Genomic DNA, 12,709 nt, shown 5'->3' with positions numbered 1-12,709 from the left:
CAACTTTTGCATTCAACTAACCAAGATCGATCAGTAGACGCCGCTACCGCGAGCGAAATTAGGTGTCCGATTAAAGGGCTTCCCAATTCAGAAACTTTGGATAGTGGACGACCTTATCCAGGGAAAACGAGAGTTATTCTTGAGATAGGATGCTAAAGAGCGACGATTCCTTATCTTTAGTGCCTATGTCAAACACCGCTTTTTGCCTTGATTGACCTAGGTATAAAGCGGATTCGAACGGTTTCCAAGCATCCCAAAATTGCTTGGTGGCTACTCTGAACATCTCTAACATTGTTTCGAGACCCTTGCCGAGACGAAACCGACGTTTTTAAACGATTCGGTTGAAAGCATTTCTTACGTCACCGAGTGTGACTTTCCGACTGCCGCATGTCCACAGATTGGCTTGGCGTGCGGATGGCCCATGTGCACAGATTGACAACTCCGCTGGGGAAAATTAGGGCACTTGTGTCTTTGCGATCCGTAGATGGTGAGACTCGAACGAGGTCTTGGTTGAAATGCATTAATTGATATTACGGTCATAAGTCAGGTTCCTTGTCCGGGCCCATAACCTAACCTTTATCGACCAATTGGATCGTCCCATCGGCGTGAGTTTTCTGAAAGATTCATAAACCTCTTATTAGACATTTCTAATAACTATATAAATTTAGTTTAGTCATAAACTAACAAGATCTTATGGATGCATAAAAATATAAAATAAAGTAAAAAGAAATCGATCTACTTACAAAGAGGGTCGAATGGTTATACTAATTGGACACCTTCTAAATTAGTCTTCTTAAAAAAATTCTAGTGCTCCAAAGATGAACTTAGATCCAATATTAGAATCTACTCCTCAAGGATTTGTACCAAGATAACCCACTTAATACATATACTAATTTGGATACTAGAAATTAATACGTGTCTCCTTTAAAAGTTTACTAATATAATTTTTTTTTTTTTTTTGGTGAAGAGTAAGTATATATTAATCAAAAATTAATATAAAAATATTACTACTGCTAGTAATGAGATGTTTATATTAGTATTTCTATGATGTTTTATGTAGCATCTCAAACCAATTTTAGAGATGTAAAAGAAGAGAAAAATATTAGAATGAATTACCATAAGAAAAACAATTCTTATGGTAAAGAGGGGAGAGGGGGCCGGGTGATCTTGGGAAGCAAGGTCAATCCTTGCTTATCATTTCTCACAAATGTTCTTTACAAGAAAGCCTAGATTAGCATTCCCAAAACCATGCTCAAAAAGTTGTCTTAAGCATTTAAGAAAAAGGCACCCATTGTCCCTCATGTTGGAGTTAGTGTCCTCCACAATAGTGCATTTACATAAGAAATCTGATTAAAGGAATATCATCAGATATTTAATTATTTGATCCTCGTCAGTTGATTAACGTAAATCGATAACGGTTGGCTGACTAGAGTTTGCCGTTATTGTCGTGAGACGGCGGTGATCAACTGACCCCTTTCGGTCACACCTAAAGGAACGAACCCCAATTGACAACTAATTAATTGTATGAGATACAATTTATTTAGTCCCTTGATTTATAGACTAAAAGGTTAGTCAATTATTTTAGAGAGATTTCGAGTTGCGAACTCGAGGAGCAGCAGTCATTATTTAATTACGCGATAATTAAATAATAAATTTTATGAGACGGGTTTTAGTTAATTAATTGTTAATTTACTAAAATTGTACTAATGGATTAATGTGATTAATATTAGTACGTATAATAATATGTGTAGCGGTACACATATATTTACGGAGTGATTTGGACGAAATTAATTGGAAGCATTTAAACATGATACGATGTTTAAATAAAATTTACACGTATTTGTGCGACAAATATGAGAACCAAAATGGACCCGTAAATGGTACATTGGACCGTGTAAATGGAGTGTAGTGGATGGTCATGATCATTACACTTTACTTATTTTTCTTCCATAATTGTCATGTGATTATTATGTGTGTCATAATGTGTTGGACAATAAAATAAGGAAAATGAATCCTACACTCCACTATTACACACTCCACCCACCACTCCATCTACTTACACTCCATCTTTTGTTCATTTTTTCTACACTTCATTACTTCACTTTTGCATGTGAACAAAACTTGTCTATCTCTCTAAAAATTATTATACATCATTTACTAAAAAGTTAGTAATCAAAAATATTATTATTAAGAGTGTTAGTAATATTACAAATATTATCAAGGGTAAATTTTACTAGTATCTAGTTAATACTTGTAAAATTTTTGGGTGTTTTGTTTTTGGGTGCAACTTAAAGGAGACTTTCTTATTGAAGGTTTTTCAAGGAGGATCATCCATTTCTTTTTAGCTTAAGAACAATCAAGATAGGAGATCTTGATTGTGCCCATATTACCATAAATATCAATGTAAGGAAATTATTTTTCCTTAATCTTTAATTTTATGCTTTTATATTTGCATGCATGTTACATAGATCACTAAATGAACATATTATGAGATAATTTATTTTTAATTAGAGAGTCTAATTAGGATCTATGATCTTTCAAGTGGTATCAGAGTTTAGGCTTGTAATTTGCATGTTGATTTTAAGCATATTAATAAATTATGAGATAATTTATAAAACTCAAAAATTGTGTTAGAAGAGGTTTTAACATGAAATTTTTGGGGCATACATACCTACTGATCTCAAAAGATTTGTGGTAAAGTTTGGTAATTTATGAAGTTATTTTGCTATTTTTATTGATTTTTGGTAGAAAACCGAGTCAAAATGCCGTATTTTAGTTATAAATTGACTAAAAATATTTAAAAGATGATTCGGGTCATAGAATTTTTATGGTGTTTCATGCATGTTTTCTACTGATTGTATGCAAAATATTGAAGCTTTGTTTGAAGTTTTGCATGTTTATTGATTTTATGAGATAAAAGTCGATAAAAGTTATATATATTAATCATATACTCGAAAATTTGTTCCTGCCCACGATAAATTTATGTACATTTAAAAATATTATTTAAAAGTTAAAAGTGAAATTTAAAATGTGATTTCACCTTGTTTTGATGTTTATTGGTTTTAGTGGTAAAAAACCGATAAATATCGATCTTTTTCTTCATATATTTTATCCGGATTGTTAGGGAAATTTTTCTGACATTTTGGTGTTCTTGGGAGTGTTCCAGAATACCCAAAATTTTTGTTTCAATTTTTTTGGGTAATTTTTCAATTATTTTGGATTTATTACTTAAAAATTATGTTTTTACCAATTAAATTAGCAAAATATCACCAAATCAAACTAATTATTCATCATAAAATTGGTGAGGACTAATTTTGAGGCCCAAAACAGCCTGGATAATTAGTTTGGACTTAAATGAGATTTATGAGTTGATTATTGATTTTTACAAGTTAAAAATCGATTAAATCCACAAAAACCGATATGGATACCAACGATTGATAGATAGGGTGATTTTGGCATCATTTTACAGCATTGTTTAAGCATATTTATTTATGTTGAATGTATGATTGTCATTTATTTAAAGTATTTATCTTGTTGTACCTAGTATGGCCTAGTTTATTTTAATCGTTATTACCGAAATGAATGGGAATAGCGATTTGTTTGTAATTAAATACGATCTCGTATCGTCGGTGTATAATTAATTAATAGTTTTATTTATTTTATTAATTATTGTATAATAGGATTAGCTATGTAATTCAATTGTAATAGTTATTTTTACCGGCGTTTCCAAAAGACGGATTACATCGAGACGGAGTCTATTTTTTGGAAGGTGTTCCAAATCCCACAAGAGGAGCCACTTTTGGAATGAAGAGGCAAGGGACCAAGGAGTCGGTTTCCGATATGTAATAGTCTAGTTTTTATTAACTAGGTGGCCATACTAGGATTTATTCATATGCTTACTTGTTTGCTTGTTTTTATTTTCGCGCATGCCAAAATCGCCATTCACATGCATATTATTTTCGCGGTTGTCAATTCACGTCATTTCCATTCACCGACTTAGTTCACTTATAGGGAATTTATGACTAAATTGACAAGATCTCTCACATAACGAAAATTGAGATTAGCCTTACCAATTAGTAACACCTATGAATCTATTGTTCATTAGAGCCACGCTCGCCCAAGCGGGGTGTTCCCTTTTTACCTTGGGTAAGTAGGGTGGTAAACGGTTATCACACGCCAAAATTGGTTCGACTCAACGGGATATAAGACGGTCTTTTGTTCTAGGGCTATTAGATGGATTTAAGGAAATTCGTCGACCAAGAGTTCTAGAGGTAGAATTAGTCAACGTGACTTACCGAATTTACACAATTATGGGATGTTTCGCCCAAGCGATGCTCATTTTTGTTTAATATTTGGGTCTTTGAATCATTTATATAATTTATTGAGAGATCATTATATAAATGTTAAAGCTTTTTAAACATGTTTTCACAAGTAATTTTTTTTAAAACAATGGATGTTTATATTTCCTTTTTGTTGTAGCATTTTAATTCGCAATGACAACTTCTTCAACTCCATCGACTACATCACTAGGTAAAGATTCATGGCTAAGGTCCGTAATGGACAAATGTATCTTAAAATATGATGGTAGTAACTTTCTTGAATGGGAATCCAACATCAAAAGAGCCGCGCGTTGTCCGACAACGTGCTCACTTACTTAACCGATGCTCCTCCCATCGAGTCCGGGCCAAGGGCTTCGTCGGCGGTGCGGACCGCCTATGATGACCATGTGAGGATGTCGAATGATATCAAGAATGTGTTGATATGGTCTATGATACCCGTCGTTGTGAGTACCAAAAATAAGATTTATAATTTCCTATTAAGACTAACCTAGGCTAGTGGTAACAGGGTCGAACCACAAGGAGGCAGACGTAATTTCTAGCTTTCTAATTCTAGTCTAAGGTAACGAGTGTAGGGGTTGAGTTGAATTGGTCTATAGCTAAGAATAAATAAAGACAATAAACTAAAAAGACGGATTAAACAGATAAAGAAGGGGTACTAGGATGGTCGGTTCATTACTCTTCATGGCAAAGATACTAAGTCGGTCTGAATCAAACACAAGTGAGACGGGGAAACAAGAGGTCCTCTCGGTCCACTCTTAACAGATAGCATCTTTCGATCTCGCTATAAGTCCCTAATATCACTAATACTGACTCTCGTCCTGAAAAGTGACTAACGGTCTAAACTATACCTATCTTTCGATCTCAGCACAGTTTAGTCATTTTAATTGGTGGTCTAACAACTGTCCCTATCTTTCGATCTAATGGGTCAGTTATAAATTAAGCATCTAACTGGTCGCATGCATTCAATTCGTTAAATACAACATTAAAATCAATTAAAACGAAAGGTAACCTCACGTGGTCAGTCGATCGACCAGGTATGGCGGTCGATCGATCGACACGCTAATTCGATCCAAAACAATACTACGCCGCCTACGCTATAATTCGCCTACATCCTAGCACAATTGATTTAGCTACTCATACTAACGTTGATAACAACAATGAAATTAACGAAATAGACAGAAGGTTTCATGCTTAAAACGAATGAACAAACAATTAACAATAAAGATAATACAGTTTCAGGAGACTAACTAACAATTCCTATACTATCAATGCAATAAAGACGAACTGAAAATAGAGCAAGTGAATACCGAAATTGCAGAAGGATCGTAACGGAATCATTGATGTCACAACGAAAATCCAATGCGAAATAGTTTCCCAAACCCTAATTATTTCTAAGAACCGTATGTAAAACTTAATGTAAAAACTTGATGTCAAAAACTGATGTTTCTAGGTTACGTTATATAGCAACTAACGTAACTTTATTTCCTAAACCTAACATAACTTTGGGCTTCAATATTCACGGTCTTTTAATTCTCGCCTGGAATAGCGTTTGGTCGATCGATCGCTAGATGGTCGATCGATTGAATAGCAATGAACAAGAGCTTCTAGAACCGATGGTTGGTCGATCGATCGATGGTAGTGGTCGATCGACCGCTGAGTGCTACTTGACTTCTATAATCTCGTGGATTTGTCTTTTGGGCCTTGAATTGCGCACCAAGCTCGTTCCTTAAGCGAATACTTCACGTCAAATGTAATGCAAGATACTCGGAGATGGATTTAGCTCGATTTCCGCTGGATTCTTCACATTTTTGCAATAATGTACAAAAATACGGAAGTAGACGGAAATAGGGAGAAATGTAGCATAAACTACATGAATAAGCTCTGAAATGCGTGTAAAATGGGATGTAAAACATCATATAAAAGACACGCATCAAACTTCCCCAAACCAAACCCTTGCTTGTCCCCAAGCAAGAACTAGACTCGATCTAATTACCTAATGGAACGAGTTCAATCTCAGAGCGAAATGCAACATGTAAAGCCTAAACCAATTTAATACACAACCAACAATCAATTAGTAATGTGAATCATGCAAGCGAGTTATGAAGTCGTTAAAAACTGCTGAACCGTCAACTATAGAGACTTATCAAATTGGACTCTCACGGGTCGCTCAAATCACACATAAGCACAGGTGAATATATAAGAGGATAGAAAGAATTTATTTTGTAAAGACTCTCACCTAACTACGACCTATAAGAACATGCCTGCAGTCTAATATGAAAGCAATCTCTACAACCGTACATACGCATTCCAACCAACAAGAGACCATGACACATGCCGAGGTATATATGTGGATATGTGAGGTATAGGTAAGAAGAGGCAAAACATTTATGGAAAAGTGGAGGTACAGGTGATCAAGCTAGTACCAAAACGGAACCATATGGAAACATCCAACTTCTTGCTCCAAAACAAATGGAACGGTGCTATAGCAAGCACAAATCTCACAATCTCCAGGTATAAAAGTAATCAACTAACTCCCCACAAAATATGAATAATACATGGGAGCAAAAATCGCCAAAAGATAAGGATTTTAAATTATGCGAATTGATTCTTTCTCTTTTTCTCGAACCTCAGTCGATCGACCAAAAGGGGCAGTCGATCGACCGCATGAACAGTACATAACTCTTTTTATCTTCTTTTCTCTCGAATCATCATTTTTTCTTTTCTATTTCTTTCTTTCCTCCTTTTCATCTTTCCAACAATATCTCAAACATGAGCATATGCTACCAAAAACTAAGTAACAATCCCAAGAACACAGACTACTAGCTTGACAAGGGCAGGCTAAATGTAGGATGTAGTAATGGGACAAAAAGGCTGCTTTTGGCAGTGTGGGGTTCATGGGCAAAACGAATAAGGGGAAACCTCTACCAAATGTGTCAACTAACCACAGACCGAATGCATACAGGTATTAAGCAGATTAAGTTCATATTTATGCACATTGATATGACATGTCTGATAAGGAGTACTACTCACAATCCTAGATAAACTGGTCATGATGTCACCAGTTATAGGCTCTAAATTTCAGAAATATGATGTAGCTTGCCAATTTTCAAAGTCAAGTCTCAAGTCCAGCAAATAATTAACGAAAACTCGTAGGTATGCATTTATACGATTCTACTAATAACATGTTAATCAAGCAAGGTTCAGGCAAAACAGGTGCAAAATGCAATGTCATCCTTGAAATACTACCGTTCCGACTCGACCTATATGCTAAAATAAACGTGCATTTTATGGAAATTTTTGAAATTTTTCAATTTTTTTTGAATTTCGTATAAAATGAAATGAACAATGCAAAACAGAATGTAAACGTGAATGCAAGCAAATGATATGCGACGCAAAACCCTTCCCCAAACCAAATCGCACAATGTCCCCGTTGTGCAAAATCATGTAATGAAGAAAAGAGAAATGGGAATTTGCGGGAAAATAAATAAAAATGACATGAAGTGGAAATCGGGAACTTACAAGACTTTAAACGCGGCAAAGGAAACCTCCCCAAACCAGCGTGAGCTAGGAGTTTTCAGTAGCCAGCAGTGCTACTAATAAAACCCACGCATAAAATCGAGAAGACAATTTTGAAGCGGTAAATATGTGCATAAATGAGAAAATTAGAAGAAATAAATAATTGGACGGAAAATAAAGTGGAGTAGAAAACTCCCTTAAGTCCGCATCTCGACCAAACACAGCAGGGGAGAGGTCGTGAATAGGTACAGCAGCGTCCTTGGTCGATCGACTAAGAACGGTGATCGATCGACCAATGTGTCAGAACAGTAGCTCTGAAAGTGCAACTCGATCGATCGACCAATGTAGCGATCGATCGATGAAAATCTTCTTTGTATTCCTTATTTCTTCGTATTTGCTCAATTACTTGAGCTAATGAGGTCTAAAAACCTGCAAGTGCACAATAATACGCGCCTGCAGTGCGGCAAAACCCAGAATAAAGTCTCAAACGCATAAAATCCTAAGCAAGCAAAACAAAATTCGAAGTTTCGCGCACACAAAAGTAATAAAAAGTGTCTAACAAAAGCAAATAAAATGTTTGGAAAACATGTGATCAACTAGTAGTTGATCAAGAACGGCCACGGAATGGCCCACTTTGTCGGCTTCTGGCTACTAGAGGTAGCCTCAACGGTGCTTATCTTAGCAGCTGCACCGTTCTTAGCTTCCACGTCCGTATGGCTCAACGGATCAACACTTTCATCGTCTCCCCAGTCAATGACCCCTTCTTGCTCATCAAAGTCCAAATCAAACTTCCGTGCCTTGGCCGGTTCGTCATCAACTTCCTCATCAGTGGCATAGCTAAGGCAACCAAGACCTCCTCGTGAAATGATTGGCTTCTTTGCAGCTAGAGTGACTTGCAGCTCTTCCTTCTCCAAACCAGCTCATGTGATATCAGAAATAGACAAATCTTCCTCCAATTTGCTCCCAATCTGGGGCGGAGGGGTTACAACAGGAATAGAGATAGATAAATCAGGAAGCACAAAGTACGATTTCTTGTCAGAAACCGTATTACAAGTCACAGGCCACATGGGGTTCTTTTTCTTAGATGGCTGGGCAAAAACGATAGAATGCTTGCCCACTTTAAAAGTCAGGGTTCCTAGACCGACATCTATTGCTGCACCAACAGTGTGCAGAAATGGCCTACCCAAAATAATGGGAATATGGGCATCCTCAGGCATGTCAAGGACCACGAAGTCGATGGGGAAGAAGAACTTCCCTATTTGGACAGGGATGTCATCCAAGACTCCTACTGGCTGGACCGCAGATCGGTCAGCCATCTGTACTGTCATATCTGTCACTGCGAACCTAGTCAATTTGAGCTTCCTAGCTAGACTCAAAGGCATGACGCTTATACTAGCTCCTAAGTCACATAATGCCTTCTCAATAGAGAAGGTACCTATATTGCAAGGAACAGAAAAGCTACCCGGGTCCTCTAGCTTATGGGGTGCAGTATGAGACAAATAAGAGCATGACTCTTTGGTTAACGTGACAGTATGCACATTTTCAAGTGACTTTTTCTTAGACAGGAGTTGTTTCATGAATTTATTGTAGGCAGGCACTTGATTGACCAACTCAAGGAAAGGAACTTGTACATTCAAACTACGAATAACCTTTTCAAATTTATTGAAAGATACCTGTTCCTTTGTCGGCACTAGTCGCTCTGGATATGGGGCTGAGAGAAGTACCTTAGCCCTCTCCTCTAAAACGCGCGTGCCGGTATCCGTGGACTTAGGCTGAAAGTCCACCACCGTCTCCTTATTGAAGCTCGAACCCTCCTCAGACCGTCTCAAATGTGAGCCATTAACCGTCATCGGATCGAACTTCGCAATCAGGACGGACCCATCAGCACTCGGGTCTTTCCCCAATAGTTTCGGAGTTGTCGAACCCTGGAACAAATGGTCTCTCAAATTATCCGGCATTGAAGGACGAAATTTCTCAATATCAGCAGGGGTCTCAGTCGATCGACCACCTTGCTCAGTCGATCGACTGAGATGCACAGTTCCAGAAGCTCCTGTAACCCGCATCTCATCTCGATCGATCGGTATATATCGATCGATCGGCGATATACCCTGGTAGACGCCTTTTTCTTTGACTTATTCGTTCTGACTTTGTTTTGACTCGGTTCCGCCTCATTCTTTTCAGGGGCATCCTCGACCATAGCAGGCCCCTCCAGGGTAGACCCACTCCTCAAAGTAATGGCATTTAGGGTCTCTTTCTGGTCAGTTTGAGTCGGTAAGTGTCCGGGAGCTCGAGTGGTGCTCTTACTAGCCAATTGAGCAATTTGGCTCTCTAGTAGCTTCATCCCAGCCTCTCTAGCTTGGGACTCCTTTAGCAGTAAGTTGTTAAACTCAGCAAAATCAGAATTCTGGGATTGTTGCTGCTGCGGCACATAAGGAGGTTTTTGATATTGTTGTTGCTTATGATGAGGGGGCACATAAGCTTGCTGCTGCTGCTGCTGCTGTTATGGAGGTTGAGTCGGATTTAGAACATTCTGGCTACTCCACCTCAAGTTGGGGTGGACATTCGGCTCATAGTACGTGTTTGTCTGCCTATAGTGTTGAAAGGCAGCACAAGACTCAAAAGGACTGGGACAATTCTCTGAGACATGTCCCTCAACTCCACATCTTCTACAGACGAAAGGACCGTCTAAAACAGCATTTACTTGGTACATCCCACCTTTAGAAGCTCCTCTTAATTCATATTTGTCAAACCTTGCAGTGAGGGCTTCTAGTGCAGCAACAGAGGAAGATTCAGCAGCTCTCCTCTGGTTTCCTCTCGAATTCCCATATTCGGCCTTATGAGTGGCCAAATCATCGATAATCTTCCACCCCTTAGTCTCTCCCATGTTCTCAGCAAATCGGGCATTGCTGCAGCATCCAATATGGCCCTCTGATTGTCATACAGTCCATTATAGAACTAATTGCACAAGCTCCATTTTTCGAACCCATGGTGCGGTATGGTTCGCACCAGTTTCTTGAAACGGACCCATGCTTCATGGAAGTTCTCATCTGGACCTTGTTTAAAGCTCGTGATCTGAGCTTTGATGGCATTCGTCTTCGAGGCAGAGAAGTACTTTTTGTAGAATGCCAGGGCTAAGGAATTCCAGTCAGTGATCCCATGTGCGGCTCGGTCCAGATCTCTATACCACTCTCTTGCAGCATCACGAAGAGAGAAAATGAACATGGTCTCCTTGATCTGATCTTGGGTCACACCGGCCGGCGGGGGTATAGAGCAACAATAATCAATAAAAATCTCCATGTGCTTGGCTGCATCTTCATTTGCAGCTCCCCCGAACTGGTTTCTCTCAACCAGGTTAATATGGGAAGGCTTTGGCTCGAATTTTCTCACCTCCCCAGGTAGTTCGAATCCTTTGTAGAGATTCGCAGCTGTTGGCTCTGAGTGACTAGCAATGGTTGCTTCTTCAGCAATAATCGGGATTTAGGAGAAGTAATGCTTGTCTCTTTGAAGAAGTAGAGGCGGGAGATGTAGGTGGATCTCCTTCGAACAGAGCGTTCTCGTAGTGGCTTGACAGAGTACTCAGCTCTTCCTCTGTCGGTAATACCCTTTCTGATCGTCTCAACTCGTGCAAGGATTTCTCAATCTCAGGATTTAATGGTACTAGTTCACCACCTGTGACCTGCGCATAAGAAGAAACTACAAAAAGAATATAAGAAAAGTTTAAGGAACGGATGTCCCTTAAACTAAGAAAGACTAAAAATAAAACAACTAAAAATTAGAACTATTGCCTCCCCGGCAACGGTGCCAAAATTTGATACCCGTCGTTGTGAGTACCAAAAATAAGATTTATAATTTCCTATTAAGACTAACCTAGGTTAGTGGTAACAGGGTCGAACCACAAGGAGGCAGACGTAATTTCTAGCTGTCTAATTCTAGTCTAAGGTAACAAGTGTAGGGGTTGAGTTGAATTGGTCTATAGCTAAGAATAAATAAAGACAATAAACTAAAAAGACGGATTAAACAGATAAAGAAGGGGTACTAGGATGGTCGGTTCATTACAGCTTCGGCGGCAGCATACTAAGTCGGTCTGAATCAAACACAAGTGAGGCGGGAAAACAAGAGGTCCTCTCGGTCCACTCTTAACAGATAGCATCTTTCGATCTTGCTATAAGTCCCTAATATCACTAATACTGACTCTCGTCCTGAAAAGTGACTAACGGTCTAAACTATACCTATCTTTCGATCTCAGCACAGTTTAGTCATTTTAATTGGTGGTCTAACAACTGTCCCTATCTTTCGATCTAATGGGTCAGTTTTAAATTAAGCATCTAAGTGGTCGCATGCATTCGATTCGTTAAATACAACATTAAAATCAATTAAAACGAAAGGTAACCTCACGTGGTCAGTCGATCGACCAGGTATGGTGGTCGATCGACTGACACGCGAATTCAGTCCAAACAATACTACGCCGCCTACGCTATAATTCGCCTACTTCCTAGCACAATTGATTTAGGTACTCATACTAACGTTGATAACAACAATGAAATTAACGAAATAGACAGAAGGTTTCATGCTTAAAACGAATGAACAAACAATTAACAATAAAGATAATACGGTTTCGGGAGACTAACTAACAATTCCTATACTATCAATGCAATAAAGACGAACTGAAAATAGAGCAAGTGAATACCGAAATTGCAGAAGGATCGTAAAGGAATGATTGAAGCCACAACGAAAATCCAATGCGAAATAGTTTCCCAAACCCTAATTATTTCTAAGAACCGTATGTAAAACTTAATGTAAAAACTTGATGTCAAAAACTGATGTTTCTAGGTTACGTTATATAGCAACTAACG

The 12,709-nt window shown here is 38.3% G+C and overlaps 1 non-coding gene across 1 annotated transcript; it reads left to right on the top strand.

Annotated features, from left to right (window-relative positions):
- The first annotated feature begins 10,836 nt into the window (after nt 1-10,836).
- On the top strand, nt 10,837-10,943 carry LOC141636176 (small nucleolar RNA R71). Its single transcript, XR_012540806.1, has one exon. It is a non-coding gene; the product is annotated as a small nucleolar RNA R71 (small nucleolar RNA).
- The last annotated feature ends 1,766 nt before the right edge of the window (nt 10,944-12,709 follow it).

This window comes from Silene latifolia, chromosome Y (assembly GCF_048544455.1).
Source record: "Silene latifolia isolate original U9 population chromosome Y, ASM4854445v1, whole genome shotgun sequence".
Lineage (NCBI taxonomy): Eukaryota > Viridiplantae > Streptophyta > Magnoliopsida > Caryophyllales > Caryophyllaceae > Silene > Silene latifolia.
The sequence above is the reverse complement of the archived record's forward strand: the minus strand, read 5'-3'. Positions and strand labels throughout refer to the sequence as shown.